A 19,453-nucleotide genomic window follows, 5' to 3' on the forward strand; every position below is an offset into this window, starting at 1 on the left:
GTGGAAGAAATATATATATATATATATATATATATATATATATATATATATATATATATATATATTATATATATATATATATTATATATAATTCTTATCACGTACAAGGTGGCTTTTTTTTGTATATTCACGAGCATTAAGCCACAAGTGTCGTTAATATCCATTTTGCTTTCGGGATATTCCCGATGGAGGTCAAATTTGGTAAAAAAAAAAAAGACATTCGTAGCTTAATGTTTGTGTATATATATATATATATATATATATATATATATATATATATATATATATATATATATATATATAATGTGTGAGTGTGAGAATGTAACTGCGTTTACAATTCATAAGGATCCTGTGAACAGCGTGACGTAATAAAAATAATCCTGAGCATTTATAAACGCCATCTAAATAAACCAATCGATTACAGTTGCCCTTGGCCAATCAGACCCGGATTTTTAGACACCTAGGGGCTTTGTGAATGATAAAAAAAAAAAAAAGAAAATTACAGTCCCTGGTTAATAAGTTAGAGAGTGTAAGCGTCCTCGTGCTCTTCAAAAACAAATTACAGACCTGTAATAGAACGTTTCAGTGCTCGAATAACAACACTACTGAAAGGTTTGGGGCAATGGGCCTGTAATATATATATATACTATACAACAAATCAAAAGTTGGGTTGTTGAAATAAAAACTCAAGTTCCAACACACTAATATAAATAAAAGAATAACGACAACCTACTTTTTCTAATTATGACGCATGAAAGCTGTTTTTTATAAGCTTTTTTTTTTAATGAATTATGGAGGCTTGATTTTATGATCTATCATTAACCGTTTGTATAATGCAGTTTAAACCTATTAAAACCATAAAAAATATCTTTCAACGACCAATAGTGATCGTGTCCATATATAACGTTCACAAACGGGTTATATACATGACGTGGGGTGTGTGTGGTGTATGTACTAATCTAATATATTTATATATATATAGATATGAATATATATATATATATATATATATATATATATATATATATATATATATATATATATATATAAAGATATATGTGTGTATGTGTGTTATAAGTAGGCAAGATATGATTATCAAAAGTTAGCACAAAGGATAGTATTTCTCTGCATCAAAAGAAACATAATGATATCGACTCTTAATGAACAAACAACGCTTGTTTGGAATCAAAACAATGGCTCCGAAGTCCATTCACTCTGCTGTTATTAGAATTAAGAGAGAGAGAGAGAGAGAGAGAGAGAGAGAGAGAGAGAGAGAGAGAGAGAGAGAGAGAGAGGCTTGGTATCGGCATGAAAGTTAAATAATATAAACAGATTTTTCCACTGAATTTTCATAGGATGAAAGAGAGAGAGAGAGAGAGAGAGAGAGAGAGAGAGAGAGAGAGACTCACCACCTCCAATCCCCCTATTTACCAAGCGAAGCGAAAAGGAACTTGTTCATCCGATGAATTCGTAGAGAAATGGGAATTTTAATTATTCAATGCAGCTAGCGAGCGACGCTTCAAATGAGAGAGAGAGAGAGAGAGAGAGAGAGAGAGAGAGAGAGAGAGAGAGAGAGAGAGAGAGAGGGTCGCTTTACTTGTCTGCGACTAACCGCGAAGGTATAATGCCATGGAAAATGTGTAACAGCCACATCTGCGTTACAGATTTCTCTATTCTGGAGTCCGTTCGATCGCAGAATTAATCAAGAAAATATGAAATATATCGTCAAAATTAAATAGTCTACGCACGAGGATAAATTTGGTAGATATTGGGAACGAGAGATGAGAGACTCATCGACCCTTTCATAGAGAGATAAAGATATTCAAATTCATACTTAGAAAGAGGCATGACAGATAGCCGACTGATTTGTTTATATAATCTTACGCCGCAACAGCTACCACTATCGGTCACTGATACCCAGAGAGAGAGAGAAGAGAGAAGAGAGAGGAGAGAGAGAGAGAGAGAGAGAGGAGAAGAGAGAGGAGAGCGAGAAAGAAAAAACTTCAGATCCCATAGTTATGAAATAAGACTAAGTGAGGAGAGACAGATAGCTTCACAAAACTGAGATCATTGCAGAAGTGATGCACAGTATTTAGTAATCAAGATCAATGCAAGAAGAACAGCAGTGCCAACAACATCAGTACATTTTCTAATGTAAGATAGTAACTTGACACTCCATCCATCTGCAGTTCTCGAAGTTTATGTAAAACTTAGAATGGAAAATATGCCTTGAGGAAACAAAGTCTACAAGAATTCATATTTTCTTTTTTCTTTTTTTAACATTTAGCCTTCATAAGACAGAAAAGATGGCGATCACTGCCACATTCCTACTTTTAATTACTGAAGAGGGTATAACAAAAAAAATAAAATAAAATAAATATAAATAATTGAAAAATAAATAAATCCCTGTCCCACACCTGTGTATAAAAGGGCTGATATCCCAACAGTATATATTAATTGTTGTCGTTTCTTGTTAGTGAAAAACTTAATGCTGAGAAAAATTATGTGCGTGTGTGTGTGTATGTGTTTGTTTGTACGATATCTCCGACAGAAAAGTCAAGATATGAACATCTGAAAGGAGCTGAGGTTTAATTCAAGAGGTTATCTAGGACCGCTCTTGAAATGACGCAGGATGGGACTACTCGCTCAATCCAGATAGCCGTTATTTTCTTAGATCAGACAAAATAGTGTTTTGGAGTCAAAGAAAACAGAAGAAAATGGTCAGAATAGATAGAAAAGAGAAAATTAAAATTGGAACCAAGATAGAAGAATAAGGAACCAAATTAAAAACTTGAACAAGATAAGAATGAATGAAGAAAGAAATAAATTAAACATAGAATGAAGACAGAGACGAAATATATTGAACAAGATAGAAGATAGAAACGGAAATATACTGAAGAAGATAGAAGATAGAATGAGAAATAAATTGAACAAGATAGAAGACAGAAAGGGAAATAAATTGGATAAGATAGAAGATAGAAAGGGAAATAAATAGGATCTTGGAGCGTCTTTCACTCGCCCAGAACTGCCTTGCCTGCAATGCCAGCTGAGAAGCGAGTGAGTATGAATGCACGAATGTATGCATAAATGGCAAATGGGTAATATACATTCATACATTCGTACTCATTCACATTTGCCCAAATGGTTCCCGATCTTTGTCGATGGCGACCGAAGCTCGATTTCTGAGAAAGCCATTGAGCCTCTGTTGATCTACGTCATAAATTAGGTATATGGCTGAAAGTAGGGGGAGGGGGGTCGCATACGAGGGTAGGGCGTGAGGGGGGGAGTGGGGGGGGGGGTAGGACGGTTGAGGCTGGTAACCCACCTCTTAGAGTATCTCTTTTACATTGGAAAAATCAGTGTATATATACGTGTGTATATTTAATATATATATATATATATATGATAGATATATATATATATATATATATGTTGTGTGTGTGTGTGTGTGTGTGTGTGTGATAAAATACCTCAATTCGTGAGTTCTCTATATACAAATAATTTCTTCTTTTCTAATGCAGACTATTTATTTCTCCAGATTTCACTGGTATAGAGGTTAGCGTCGTGGAAGGCCACTCAGATGTCGTAGGTTCGCGTCTCACCCCGGCCAATGGAAAATCACTGTCTCTGTATCATGATCAGTTACTTCTGCATTGTGGGGTCTGCGGTGGGAGGTTGAAACCATCATTCTTTGGAAGTTAGTTTTTCAATAATACCCATCAAAGAGATATAAGCAAAATATATTATCAAATATTTTTGTTAAAATATTTTTTGACAAATATCCTAATTGAGACAAATGTGATTATTGGAATTCTACTCAACAACTTAGCTGAGTCAGAGACGAATTATCAGAAAAACTGATAAGACCCTGTATAAGATTAGTCTTGTTGAAAACTGCCATTATTTTCAATAAAATAATAATAATAGTAATTTTAAAAAATCCTTATAGGAGCGCGAGTCTTCAAATGGAGAGACAAACCCACAGTTATGTAAATGTACATATAGTACATTTACATAACTGTGGATTTGTTTCTCCAATAATAATAATAATAATAATAATAATAATAATAATAATAATAATATAATAATAATAATAATAATAATAATAATAATAAGGGCCCACCCTCAAACTTCCCGGGTTCTCGAAAGGTCAATGTATGTGGAGCAAGATTGTCGATTTAGTACAAATATAACGAACTGTTTGAGGTCCTATTTCCATACTCCAGATATCCTTCACGATGGAACGAACGAGGAACTGAATCGGAAAGATAGCAAAAAAAGTAAAATCAAATACAAAAATTTTTAAAAGGCGAAAACGATTAAAAAAAGAGAAAAATTGAAAGGGAAAGGCCAGGATAAAAACAAGTTACAGAACAGGGGCCGAAGATTTTTATCAGCAGTTATTTGTATGCAGTTATTCCAACGTTTGAGAAATTTGGGGCAAAGAAACATGAAACTGTTTTTATCGAACATGGGTCGAAAGTACAGAAACACATGCACACGCACACACACACACACACACATATATATATAATTATATATTAAATATACATATATAGGTACATTCATATATAATGTTGAAGCACCAAAGTAAGCACTTGATTTTGTTTATTAGCTGAAACCACTGGACCAGGAAGGTTCAGAATGAAACGATAGAGTGTCAAGTAGTACTTTCGTACATAAATATACCAGGTACTTGGCCCTCTTGTCTCGTATCTATATGAACTCATGGACGTAACTGTGCTACGGTTTTTGTCTTTCAGAGACTAAGAGGATCACCCGCCGTTGATCTAGTTCTAGGAACTTTTGATTAAAAAAAAATAAATAAAAAAAAAACTTCCGAGCTCCATCCCAGAGCAAAGGATTAACAAATCAGAGGCAGATGAGTTTTATCCAACAACGCGAGTGAGAGTGACTCTTACGGTCCAAAACCAGACAAAAATAGAATCGGACGCAAAAAATTGCAGAAAGCAATTGCACGGCGAAAGCTCCATGTCTGAAAAAAATAGGACATGGCTCGATAAGAAAAGGAAAAAAATATGAAAGATATTTGGCAATTTCCTTCATTTTTATTTTACCTCATTTTATGGTTTCCGCTCCTTAACTTTTACCTGTTATTCTTGGCTATTCTATTATGTATATGTATGTATGTATATGTATATATATATATATATATATATATATATATATATATATATATTATATATATAGGTATACACAGGAAGGCTGCATCCCAAAATACCCAAAACAAAAATACATAAAAAATAAATAAATAAATGCAAATACGTTAACTACATTTCGAAGCTTTACTCTTCTTAATACCTGATCCGCTTTCAGCTTTCAACCACTTCCTCTCTCTCTCTCTCTCTCTCTCTCTCAACACCAACTTCTGAGAGGTAAAAAAAGAAGAATGACGGTCAAACAATGTAATCTTCACCATCAGGCAAAAAACATCATACATCGGAAACAGAGATCGACTTGTCCTCTGTCCAGAGGTGAGACGATGACACTTTCCATTAATCCTCCAGGGAAAAGAAGAGACGGAATCCATTACCGCCATTTGCCCTTCAGGAAAAAATTAATAAAGAAAAAAACCACATTAAACACAGAAGCGAGAAACTACTTTATCTATCTGCGGGTGAGGGTCACACTCCGTATGGGGCTTACAACAAAAAAATAAGCAAAGAATACAACTTTTGTATTCATTTCAAGATCTCACTATTCCTCCAGAATAATAATAATAATAATAATAATAATAATAATAATAATAATAATAATAATAATAATAATATAATAAGGGCCTTTATGTAAAAAAAAAAAAAAAGCTTTTTATACATTTTCAAGTTCTCACTGTTTCCTCCAGAATAATAATAATAATAATAATAATAATAATAATAATAATAATAATAATAATAATAATAATAATAATAATAATAATAATAAGTAAGGGCTTTTATGTAAAAAAAAAAAAAAAGCTTTTTATACATTTCAAGTTCTCACTGTTCCTCCAGAATAATAATAATAATAATAATAATAATAATAATAATAATAATAATAATAATAATAATAATAATAATAATAATAATAATAAGGGACCTCATATAAAAAAAAAGGCTTTTTATATATTTCAAGTTTTCATTATTCCTTCTGAAGACTGGGAGTAAATATAATAATAATAATAATAATAATAATAATAATAATAATAATAATAATAATAATAATAATAATAATAATCTAATAATAATATTAATAGTTTCAGTTCGGGGCCATATATACCAATATAAACGATCATAATAATATTAAACCCCGTGATAGTCATTTATAAAAAGATAAACCAAAAATCCACCAAAATGCAAACGTTTCTGCAGCATAAAATCTTGCCTTTATATATATATATATATATATATATATATATATATATATATATATATATATATATATATATATATATATATATATAACTTACTTGCGAGCAATCTCCGTTTGTTTCATTGCCCTGAATTGGTATTTTTTATTTAAATTCGCCTTTGGATGGATTTAGGCTTAACGTTTTTTCTTCTGTTTTTGTCCGTATATATACAGAGACTGGAGATGAGGGTGGAATAAGCCAGCAATGAAAAAGTAAATAAAAAATTGTATGGTTGTACATATAAATACATATATACATACATATAACATTTATTCCATGTTCAGATATAGCACAGGCGTTATTGTGGCTATTGTATATATGTATATTTGTGTGTATGTATATATATATATATATATATATATATATATATATATATGATATATATACACGTATATATTGTGCAAATAAAAGGTATAAAATGGAGAATATAACTATATATTGTGTGCAAATAAAAGGTATAAATTTGAGAATATAACTACTTTTTTGCGAGTGACCACTTTCTCAAACGGAAATGTTTTAATGCAACAATATATTAGTGAATAGTGAGGTCATGAAAACCACATAAAAAATACAAGCAGTTTATTCCTTACAGGTGCCATTTTTCCTCTGAAAAGAAAAGAAGCGTTCAGAAGTATATAGCAGCAATAGTTCTCGTCGGAAACTGTTCCAAAAATGCGAGTGTATTTTTGCTTTCGGCTTTTTTCATTATGTTGCAATATAACTATTTCGAAATAATTGTCTCCTGAACTGCGGCAACATTTTACGAATGGAGTTTAAATTCATAACAAACCTAAATGAAATTGTGTTGCGTCCAGCGTTTTCCAAATTGTGTGGGTATTTTACTACTGGATCCCCCCCCTCAACTACCCCACGAAATTGTTAGATATACTGTTTGAGATTCCATTTACTTCCCAATCTGGCCAGCCCTAGGAGAGTTATTGTTACTCAGTGGTCTGGTAAAAAAAAAAAAAAAAAAAAAAAAAAAAAAAAAAAAACTCATTCTAGCCAGAATGTTTCATAATATAATGTTACTGCTGTTAAAATATATTTCAGAGATTATTTCTTTCACAGTTATCTAAGAAACACATCTGTAACAGCATCGATCGTGTCGCCCGATATATAATCTAGAGAGTTACTAGATTCTGAAATATATATATACTATATATATAAAAATTATAAATATATCTTGATAAAGAAAGGTCATCAAATTCCTGAGCCCTCGACGTTGGCGAACTGGGTCAAGGGCTCAAGCTGACATAATGGACCAAAATTCAATTATTAATGTGGTTATGTCAACTGGCTGACTCTTTTGTTCATTCAAGATGGGTAGCGGTTGCCTCGGGAAAAAAAACCAGGGCATTAATGTATGTGTATATATATATATATATATATATATATATATATATATATATATATTATATATATATATATATATATATATATATAACATACATACACACATCATATAAATAAATGTACATAAGTAACATATATCTAAATATTTATACACAAAATATATGGAAAATAAGTTAATACACATACACACACACACACATACATACATACCATACATATACACATATATATATACTATATATATATATATATATATATATATATATATATTTATATATATATATATAGAGAGAGAGAGAGAGAGAGAGAGAGAGAGAGAGAGAGAGAGAGAGAGAGAGAGAGAGAGAGAAATTTAATCGTAAGAAACAATGTCAATAAAGAAAGCATTAAAATGTACCTGGAAACCATCTATAGTAGCTGACTTACACAGTACAACAGCCAGTACCTAGTACTTATAGACAAGTGTCCATTGATTTTCACTGCTGATGTATTCATATCATGTCCATATTTCATTTTCCAAATATCTTCTTTCAATGCAATATATATTATTTCTTTCTGGAACTAAGTACGTATTATTATTATTATTATTATTATTATATCATTATTATTGTTATTATACTATTATTTTTATTATTATTATTATCATTATTATATGTAATTAAAAAGGGCATGGTATATATATATACATTTAGGAAACTCATAAGGCAAAGAATGGAAGGGCCTTGCATAATGAATAATGAATAAATATATAATGAATACTGAATTATGACAACAAAATACAACCGAGAATTATGTATGGTTATTAACAGAGAAACGAAAAAGAAAAAAAAAAACATTCACCAAGATCAATGACGACATTTTCATTTCTCAAACAAACACACAAAAGAAAATATGCATAGATATTACTGATACCACTATGACGAAAACTAATACACTATTAATAAGATTAATTATAAGCGCAGGGTCATGAAAGTCGAATAAGTCGTCGGTAACTGAGCGAGAGTCGATTCAATCTTCCGTCGACAAATAAAAGAATAACAGAGTTTATTTCCCTCCGATGGGAACTACGCCATTACTCCTCATAAATTATTAATGGCCTTTTGACATCATCTGTCCGGAAAAGGAAGGGGGTTATCTATCTCTGGCTATACATCGAAAACGGTCTTAACTTCATTATGCAAAAATATGGATGAAGAGCGTTTGTTTTTATACATGCGGACACACCCATATATGTATGTGCGTGTAATGCTTGTGTATAATACATACATACATCAAATGTACATGAATATATATGTGTGTGTATGTCTTTTACTATAATCTAAAGGTATTCTATGAAGAAAAAAAAAAGGCCCTTAAAAACACTAAACGCTACATCCATATATTTCGAATACCAAAACTTCTGTATTCATGAAAATTCGAAATATATTAGGTTGTAACGCGTAGATAGTATTTTTATGAGACTTTATATATATTTATAATATATATATACACACACACATATATATAAATTATATATATATATAGATATATATATATATATATATATATAATATATATACATACACACACACACATACATATATATATATATATATGATATATATTATATCTATATATATATATATATATATATATATATATATATTATATATATTAAGTACAGACAGCTTTATTCTTTGTTATTGTTAAAAACATAATTAGCAATACCAATGTAAATGGTAACTAAGACCTGGTGATTTACATTTCTTTACATCTCGTTTTAATATCACCTTGGAAAGAAAATTTCTAAAAATTAAAAAAAGATCAAGAGCCAATATTTCTGCTAAAAAGGCTCTTGGGCAGAAATGAGCCGAAACTTTTAACGTAAATTGTACTTAAAATGTGAATAAACTTGGTAATGACTTTTCGTGGGAGCGAGTATTTTTTTTTTTTTAGTAAATTATGTAAACTAGCTGATACACAGGACCATAAGATCTCCCCAAGACGAACAAATGTGACTGCAAGTGCATGAAAACAGAAGTTTTCTTTGCCTTACAACGTGAAGTACTTCAGAATTCAATATCTTATTTGGATCTTTCCTAGATAGTAAAAACTTAAAGTATATCTTATACTTTAAGTATAAGACATTTTTACGTGGCTAGGAACAGATTGGTTACCTAGCAACGGGACCTACAGCTCATTGTGGGATCCAAACCACATCAAGAAATGAATTTCTATCACCAGAAATAAATTCCTCAGATTCCTCGTTGGGAGAGCGGGGGAATCGACCCGGACCCTGAGATCGGCAGTCGAGCATATAACCGACTCGTCCAACGAGGAACTTCCTAGATAGTGACCCCAAAGGTTTTCGGGGGTCGTTTTCTAGGACTAATATTTCTATGATATTTGCAGTTTTTTGTTCATGTTTTGACGGTAATCCTCAACGGGATTGTACTAAACACGCAGCAAAGGTAGATACACACCGGGTTATAAAATTCGTGGGGGCCACAATCTGGGAAATGTCTTCTTATTTCCGCAAAGTGTTTTTAACTTGTCTTCTTCTTCTTCAAAAAAGACAAAATGATCATTTAAGCATCTAACCTAATAATAACGTCATCATCGACAGTAATTCACAAAGCACTACCACCGTCAATTATATCATTTCGGCAGTTATGATGAAGAAAAAGAAAAAATGTATGCCTTTCAAACTCTCCTCCCAGAATGACGCAGTGAAACACTACGGCTCAGACAACACCATCTTTCACGAGAGATAACAACTGAGATTTCCCCCTTATCAAACTTTCAAGGACCGTATTTCGCTGGAACCTCCCGTTCACCATCGACTAGAAACCTCCGGATATTACCTCACAAACATATTACGATATATGTAGCGGAGAAAACAAATTCTTGGAGGGCTTCCAGATTCCAGACTATAGGATGGAACAGCCACGAGTCCCCATTCTGCTGAGCCTCAACGGTCCCCCCCCCCCCCCCCCCCCCCCCTTTTCCCACCTCCCCCACCACACCAATGCCCCGTACCCCATAGACAGTAGGTTCCAAGGTCCTAGGACTATTGTACTGAAGTGTAAAGAGGTACAGAACTATATAATAAATCAGACCTCTTCGTCAGGTTAAGCTTTATAGTGATTGACCCCAGTGACCTAGAGGAATATATTTGTAGATATATACACGCACATACATACAAACATACATATGCAGTTTGTATATATGTGTGTTGGAGATATGTTTACTTTACTTCTACTCCGAGCATAGAACCTGAATTCGACAGGATTGTGCAAAATAAAGTCGGAATCAAATCATATCCCTCTTGTAGGCCTAGTGGATAAGTCTGTTTGATTCCTGTAACAAACTCAAAAGAAACAGGTTTCATTCCTGTCCAGGGCAGAGGCATATGACATTCCTTTCGGGTGTAAATGATTACCAAATTAACCTCTCTATTAAGGGGTATCTGTGTCTCAATATTTGAGTGTAAAAGAAGCTACGAGTGAATTAAGAGACTATAAACTATCGCAAATAACCGGGTGTTGCAAACCTAGCACTTAGCGCTTAAGGAGGATATAGATTTATTTAGATTTTGAGGAATGATTCTGAATGAATATAAGTCACTTCAAATCACTTTTGAAAATTATAAAAGGATAGTTATCACGACTTACTAATGTAGACCAATAACAGAAGAATCTCTCACTATTTTCTTTCCCCCTCCTTATTCTGATTTCCTTCAGATCTGGGCTAGACGTGGACACTGGTTTGCCGTCCCAGCGGCTTCAGAAAAAAAAATTAATTAACACTTCCTTGAAACAGACAGATACGAAACGTCAAATTTCGTGTGGTATCTTTCAACCATTAATTGTCTGTTTAAAGAAATTAGGTCTCGTTAGAATGGGAAAAGGATTCAAACATTAATTAACATTCCTTTGAAATAGACACATACGAAACGTCAAATTTCGCGAAGTATCTTTCAACCATCAACAACTGGAAAGCATGAAAATTGTCTGTTTAAAAAATTAGGTCTCGTTAGAATCGGAAATGGATTCAAACAACACAGTTTCGTATCGTCACACTGAAAGCTTTTCCATTTGCCCGAAATAGCCGTCCGGGCACGACCCGGGCTTTAAAAACAAAAACATAAATAACCCCCGATTGCAAATCAATTGAAAGGACGTAATTACATTAATTTCGCGCAAATTACCGTCACTTTGCAACGATTGGCAGCTGTTATTCCTACCGTGAAATAATACGGGGGCTGAAAAATCCTCGCTCCAAATAACAATTCATTCATAATAAGGTCACGACGCACTTTTTGTTTCTTTATTATTCTGTTGTTTTCAAAATACGGATACACTTTTGGTCGGCTGTTGTTGTTGTTGTTGTTGTTGACTGGAATACATTAGAGCGTTTAATTCATTCGTAAAAGTGAACTGTTGAAAACCATAGATATATATATATATATATATATATATATATATATATATATATATATTATATACGTATATATTCAGTTTAATAGCAAAAGAGAATATCGCTGCTGCCCTCGAAAACATCTTTATAAATCCTCCTCGTATTATGCAAAGACGATGAAATATAAGTTTCTCAGTGTCAGGCATGAAAAATTGGACGTAAACTCTGCGAGAGAGAGAGAGAGAGAGAGAGAGGAGAGAGAGAGAGAGAGAGAGAGAGAGGGAGAGAGAGAGGATAAATAATCACTATTATTATCCCTAATATGGAACTGGGAAACATGACAATGGCTAATACTTTCCACATCATTACCATTACCAAATATCATTATATTAAAAAAAAACTGTAAAACTGAGAAACTTCCACAAAATAAAACAGAGCAGCGAGTCTATGCAGGGGGAGGGAGGTTCTTGTCTCCGTCCGAATCGTGGGCTGCGCTGGGGGTGGGGGGTTACTAGTCCCCATCCGGATCGTGGGAACTTTCGTGATATGAGCATTGATTCCCTTTCCTTGAAAGTCCGTTCGTTCCCTTTATGGAAAAGCAGTACAACATGTTCTCAGTTACCCTGTATGTCTCTCTATACTGTCATTGGTAAATCAATGATGGGGTAATAATCGAACGAACCTCAAGCGAGAAAAGTTGAGTATATCTTAGTTTTACCAGACCATTGAGCTGATTAACAGCTCTCCTAGGACTGGCCCGAAGGATTAGATATTTTTACGTGGCTAGGAACCAATTGGTCACCTAGCAACGGGACCTACAGCTCATTGCGGGATCCGAACCACACTTATTCGAGAAATGAATTCTATCACCAGAAATAAATTCCTCTCATTCCGCGTTGGCCGATCCGGGATTCGAACTTCGGACCACCGGATTCGTAGCCGAGCGCGAAAACCACTCGTCCAGCGGGAGGGGTCAAGTGGTTCGCATAAAAAATGTTCATTAATATTCATTCTCTCTCTCTTAACCTTAAAAGCAAATCTTATAGCTTCTATTTTGGGTGGAAAAGGGCTACAACCAGTCAGTATCATCCAAGATAGTCACTTGCTGTAAACTGAAAGACGGGTATCTTTCAGAACACACCCATTCTAAGTGTAAAACGAGTTACTGGCATCACCGCAATTGAAATAATAAGACCTTAGGCGTAGGTCCTGGCCGGTTTCTACTTTATTTCTACGTCATTAACGAAGTCATAAGAGTTTAGGCGTAGGTCCTGGCCTGTTTCGACTTGATTTCGACGTCATTAGCGAAGTCGAAACCGGTCAAGACTACACCCAGTCTCTTTATTTGTTCGCATCTCCAGCTGTGGTGGATGTATAATATACAAATCACGTTGATCTGATTACTATCACACACACATATATTAGTGTCTCTGTGTGTATGCATAAATATAAATATATAGATATATTTGTATATATATGTGTGTGTATTTAACTTTTTCCCCTAGAGTGTGTCAGGCTAAAAGGTGCAGGGCTTATGTAAAAACACTATCTGATATTCCACGCCGTTCTACCAATCTAGTACTACTCGGCCCTAATGCTGCTTAACTTGGCTGCTCGGAAGCCGAGCATTGTAGAGAGACTGGTATATAATTAATTTATAACAACGGCAGAACTTCAGACTACTATTTCAAAAGCTAATAATTCGAGGCTACGCTACTTACAAATTATACAGTGAAACTTTACTACTCATACATTTTCATAAACACATTTTCATCACAACGGAGTTCCTTTTAACGTTGAAAGAGGCTATATAATATGTTAGGACGTACAGCAATAATTTTCATTAAACATATTGTTGCAGCAAAGTTTGTTAAGCTGAAAGTCACGTCAGAAAGTTTTTTCATTATCACCTTTATCAAAGGCGGCGATGGAATAATCTTATCTATTTATTGATTTTTATTTATTTATTTATTTTTATTTATTTATATTTATTTTATTTATTTATTGAATATTTCTGACGGACAAGCAGAAAAACCTACTTTCCAGCTTACAAAAATCCATCAAAGCAAAAACACACACACTCTCTCTCTCTCTCTCTCTCTCTCTCTCTCTCTCTCTCTCTCTCTCTCTCTCTGGAAACACAAGCACGAAAAGCAATTTGCTGATGCATTGCAACATCTGAACAACAATGAGTGACTGTTCGCTAATGAACTTGCAGCTCATCCATCAAATTCACTCCCACAAAAATGCAACAACAACAACAACAAAGATTTTATTTTTTGCATTTATACAAAATCAAAGCTACTTTCAGTTTTGTACTAGAAATGATTTAATCTAGCAATTCACGTAGAGATAAAATCATTCCCAGATTCTAACTGGAAATTCTATCTAGCACCGAAGCAAAACACTTCTCCTTTCTACAGACTGTCCATATTCCGAACAGAACCAAACGCGATTTCCTAAAAGAAGAAGAAAAAAAAAATAAATAAATAAATAAAAAAAAAAAAAATCCCACGTGTTTAAGTCCCCCAGTAAGTGATTGATTGATTGATTGATGCAAAAAAGTACCATGGCGTCACAACAACTTAGGTTATCGACGCGCCAGTAAGTGAAACAGCTACTCTATAGTAGCTACTCGTATGTTGACGCGAATAAAAAGTAAGTTGTTGGCTACTCACATACAAGCAATTTATTATTTTTAAGTTTGAACTACTGGCATTTTTATCAGAAGAGAGAACCACTCTTGTCATTTTCAGCATAATACAGAACCACTGTCATTTTTCATCAGAAGAGAGAACCAATATCATTCTCATCATAAGAAAACCACTCTTATTTTTATCTGAAGAGAGAATCACCGTCGCTTTCATCATAAGAGAGAACCACTCTCATTTGCATCATAAGAGGGAACCGATACCATTCTCATCATACAAGAACCACTCTCATTTTTATCAGAAGAGGGAACCGCTCTTGTCATTTTCATCATAAGAGAAAACCAATATCATTTTCATCATAAGACAGAACCACTCTCATTTTTTTTTGAAGAGAGAACCACTCTCATTTTTATCATAAGAGAGAGCAACTTGTCATATTTATTATAAGAGAGAACAAGTTGTCATTTTCATTATATGAGAGAACCACTGTCACTTTCATCATAAGAGAGAACAACTTATCATTTTCATTATATGAGAGAACCGCTGTCAATTTCACCATAAGAAAACACCACTCGTTTTTATCAGAAGAGGAACACAATTCTCTTACAGAACACTGCGAACACAATAATCCATGTATTCCACGAAACGATTGCCAAAAAACACCCCGTTGAACACACCATTCCCAACGTAGCCTTCGGCACTTCACGGGAATTCCCCCAATTCCGGGCAAATTCTCACCGTCACACGAGACACCTTACCGCGCGAATCCACAACAAATATCCGTAACAAATTCTTCCGGAGTTTCGAGACACTTCATTGCGAATCCACCACAGAAAACCTTCGAAAAGTTTTGCGACACCAAGACCGGGCGAAGATTGGGACAGACTGGAAGTAGCGATAATATGCTTTGCGAACGAAGGCTCTCTCGTGTAACATTTAGCACACAGCACGCGTCGTAAACTACGATTCCAATCAATAACAAACCTCCTCCAACCCCCCCCCCCCCCACCACTACCCAAACTCGCGAGGGGGTGGGGGTGGGGGTGGGGGGGGATGAGACTAGAATACGAGGACGATTTACTTCGTCGTTCTGTTGCGGGAAACCCAGTCGTATTCTTGGTACCAGGCGAGCTTGTTGTCTTCGTGACAATCCTCAATACAGGTGTCTAGTCTTACCGCCAACAGCTATAGTAAATTCACATCAACCGTGCATTTGATGTCTAGGCCAGTCCCTTACGACGCTCCTGATTGGCTGTTGATAAGCCAATCGAGTTCACATGGGTAGGTTCTAGGTCCCGACTCTCCTGAGGGATACGTCTTTCAAAAGTATCCTTCAGGAGAGTTGGAACATACATCCTGCCTGTATGAACTCTCTCGAAAGACTGAGACTTTCCTGCCCTGTGATTGGCTTATCAACAGCCAATCAGGAGCGTCGTAAGGGACTGGCCTAGACATCAAATGCACGGTTGATGTGAATTTAGTCTTAACTACGGGCTCCAGAGTTTCTTCGTTACATCTTTAACGCCAATTCTACTTGCTTCGTCCTGACAATTTTCTGATATTATTATCATTATCATTCAAGTCTCACTGCTCCACTGAATAAGCCCCTCTCGAGATTATCAATAATTCATTATATTCTCAATTACCACTTCGCAGACCGTTCAAAACTTCCCCATCAATGAATTCCACTATAACTCCAAGTCTTCTCTATCAACGCTAACTTTACGAAAGTATGTTTAAACTTGAACTCTCATTTTCATACACACAAACTTTCACTCCTGAATTCAAGGAAATTCTCAACACTGTGAAGAGCTGACGCCAAGACTTTATGCACAAAAGCCGACCTGAGGTAGGGAAGAAGTTTAGTTAAGTATATCTTAGTTTTACCAGACCACTGAGCTGACTAACAGCTCTCCTAGGGCTGGCCCGAAGGACTAGATATTCTTACGTTGCTAAGAACCAATTAGTCACCTAGCAACGGGACCTACAGTTTACTGTGGCATCCGAACCACATTGTAACGAGAAATGTATTTCTATCACCAGAAATAAATTTACCTGATTCCCCGTTGGCCGAGTGGCAGGGATCAAATAAGTAAGTTATTTAGGCAGAGATAAAAGCAAAGCGTTAGTCTTAGGTTTGAAGCTACCGCCTTGTAGGCGTAATATCACGAGTTAATAAAATTCACAACAGTCCCTAGCAGTCTATGGGCTACGTCAATGTGTCACGATGGGGAGAGGTTCCAAGAGAGACTATGGAAGGTACAAAAAGGAAAAATCTGTATTTCTCCTAAAATGAATCACAAGCAAAGTGTACAATAATACTGAATAATCAAAGTGTACAATAATACTGAATAATAGTGTCAGAATAATTATAAGGATGAATGAATTAATACATTCAGGACCAAAGTCCAGAATTGAGGCACAGACATGATGAAATGTAATTTAGAAAAGACATATCATGAAACGTGATGAATTCAAATCGAAATAAACAGGTTAATCACAAAATCTGAAGAACGGATATCAGCACTTATTAGTGGGATCAAAGCTGAATGTAATTCGTGGACGTAATAAGTGGAAGTAAATTATCTTTATTCTTTATTCAGTAGATGAAACCTATTCACATAGAACAAGCACACACGACTATTGACTTGGAATTCAAGCTTCCAAAGAATATGTTGGTTTCAAACTCCCACCACAGACGCCAACCCCCCCCCCCCCCCCCCCCCCCCCCCCATCCACTACACCGGCAACCAGCAGAAAGGAAAAAACGTCCATAACAAAACATAAAGCACAAGTCGGTCAAACACGTATTACAAATCTTAATTTTCTTTCGCACACTTCCATTGCTCCCGAGTTTCCAAATTACAGCTCATGGTTCCTCTCAAATCCGAGGAATCCCTCCGTAGACTGTTGCAATTTCCTTCATCAATGACATCATTCCCTTCGGAAACTGTAAATCAGTTGTAAATTCCTCTCCCGTAACTGGTAAACTAACTGGTAAATTCTCGGGGGAAAAGTTGGTGCGTGGGACCCTCCACCGATAAATAATCAATCAGAATTATTTGCCCCAGTAAACAGAATTATCCCAAACACATAGACCGAAAAAAAAGAAAGAAAAAAAATCCAACCTCGCTCGGAAGGAGATCTGTTTCAGTGGCGTCCTTAATTAATTTGGGTCGCAATAAATTGAATTGCATGAACTTAAAACACGAGTATGTATCATCCCGTAATGTCTGTTTCCGACTCCACTTCCTTCTTCACAATGGTAAACAAATTTGCATAACGAGAAGAGGAAGAGCTCGATTCGAGTGGCCTTCATTCACGTGCAGTGACTTAAACCCCTTCCGAGGATCGTTACGAGAGAGAGAGAGAGAGAGAGAGAGAGAGAGAGAGAGAGAGAAATTATATCATCACTCCTGTACTTCGTTGTAAAATTAATTTCTATATGCAATAAATCTCTCTCTCTCTCTCTCTCCTCTCTCTCTCTCTCTCTCTCCTCTCTATCTATCTATATATATTATATTATAATATATATATATATAGTATATATAGTATACATATATATGATGTGTATGTAGTATGTAATGTATGTTATGTATGTATGTAATATATATATATATATATATAGTAATATATATAGATATTATAGAGAGGAGAGAGAGAGAGAGAGAGAGAGAGAGAGAGAGAAGAAATTAAACGACAATTTATGTGTGAAATTCATTTCTGTATCACTAATGCGGTACGACAATTTCAATCTGAGAGAGAGAGAGAGAGAGAGAGAGAGAGAGAGAGAGAGAGAGGTAAATGCAATTATCACTGATACTGAGTAATATCGACTAACATTACTAATGAAATATCCTTTGAGGGAGAAAGAGGGAGAGAGATAAAGAGAGGGGAAGAGAGAGAGGAATTAAATGACAACTTCTGTGTAAAATTCACTTCTATGTGCAACAAGCGGAAGCGATAACTTCAATCCAATACACAGACACACACACCACACACAGAGAGAGAGAGAGAGAGAGAGAGAGAGAGAGAGAGAGAGAGAGAGAGAGAGAGAGAGTCGTCACTACCGCGAAGTATAACATCGACTGACATTACTAATGCAATATCCATCGAAGATTTATGAACGCGTATCATCCCTAGTTATTCGACACGCAACGAGAAATAAACTCGATTAAACCTTTTTCCTAATCAGAAATATTTCATGAATTACCAAAAGGTTCGAACTTTTAAACCCTTAATTATTTGTATAATTTAAAACAGATAATAGAAAAAAATATCAACGTAATTATTTCTCTCGATAATGACTTCAAGCTCTATATATATATGACAAAAGCGGACGAACTCAAATTCAGTATCAAAAAGAGACGTAAAAATAGAAATATTTATGCACGAAAACAGATTCTGTTAACTGATGAAGATACAAGGTACGGTATATGAAAATGGCGCCGACTGCAACAGTCCACACTTCGGGCAAGTACGGATTACAACAAAGTGCGCTTCGCAAGAGCGCGTGCGCGCTCACGCATAGATATCCGTTAGATGCAGTGCAGTCCCGTAAAAGGAACACAGTTTTATAAATGAAAATAATTCAAAAAGATGCAGAATACACCAAAAGAAACAAAAATACCACGCAAAT

At 34.8% G+C, this 19,453-nt stretch overlaps 1 protein-coding gene across 19 annotated transcripts in view; it reads right to left on the reverse strand.

Moving 5' to 3' along the window:
- The window catches only part of LOC135224319 (uncharacterized), a 1,756,683-nt gene that overhangs the window by 329,575 nt on the left and 1,407,655 nt on the right, over positions 1-19,453 (reverse strand). The gene's annotated exons all lie outside the window — the stretch shown is intronic.

This window comes from Macrobrachium nipponense, chromosome 12 (genome assembly GCF_015104395.2).
Source record: "Macrobrachium nipponense isolate FS-2020 chromosome 12, ASM1510439v2, whole genome shotgun sequence".
NCBI lineage: Eukaryota > Metazoa > Arthropoda > Malacostraca > Decapoda > Palaemonidae > Macrobrachium > Macrobrachium nipponense.